This window comes from Apis dorsata, unplaced genomic scaffold (genome assembly GCF_000469605.1).
Source record: "Apis dorsata unplaced genomic scaffold, Apis dorsata 1.3 scaffold_58, whole genome shotgun sequence".
NCBI classification, from domain to species: Eukaryota; Metazoa; Arthropoda; class Insecta; order Hymenoptera; family Apidae; genus Apis; species Apis dorsata.
Window position 1 is genome coordinate 1,680,649 of NW_006263358.1, and position 246 is coordinate 1,680,894.

Consider the following 246-nt stretch of genomic DNA (forward strand, 5'->3'; position numbering starts at 1 on the left):
CGGTGGCTCGTCACAGGGAGGCGTACGGTGTAACGGTGAGCAACGTCGACGCGGGTCCTCTCGTCGCCTAATTGAATGGCATTTTATTTAGCACAGTTCCCCGCACTCTGGATAGCCGCCATTTACCTCAATTACGTAATTCACCGTACACAACCGACCGCGGCAGCTACCCACCATAGGCATTGCATGGTGATTCCCATACCGATGCCAATGGGTCGGTGGTGTTGGTCGTGGCGGCGGTGGTGG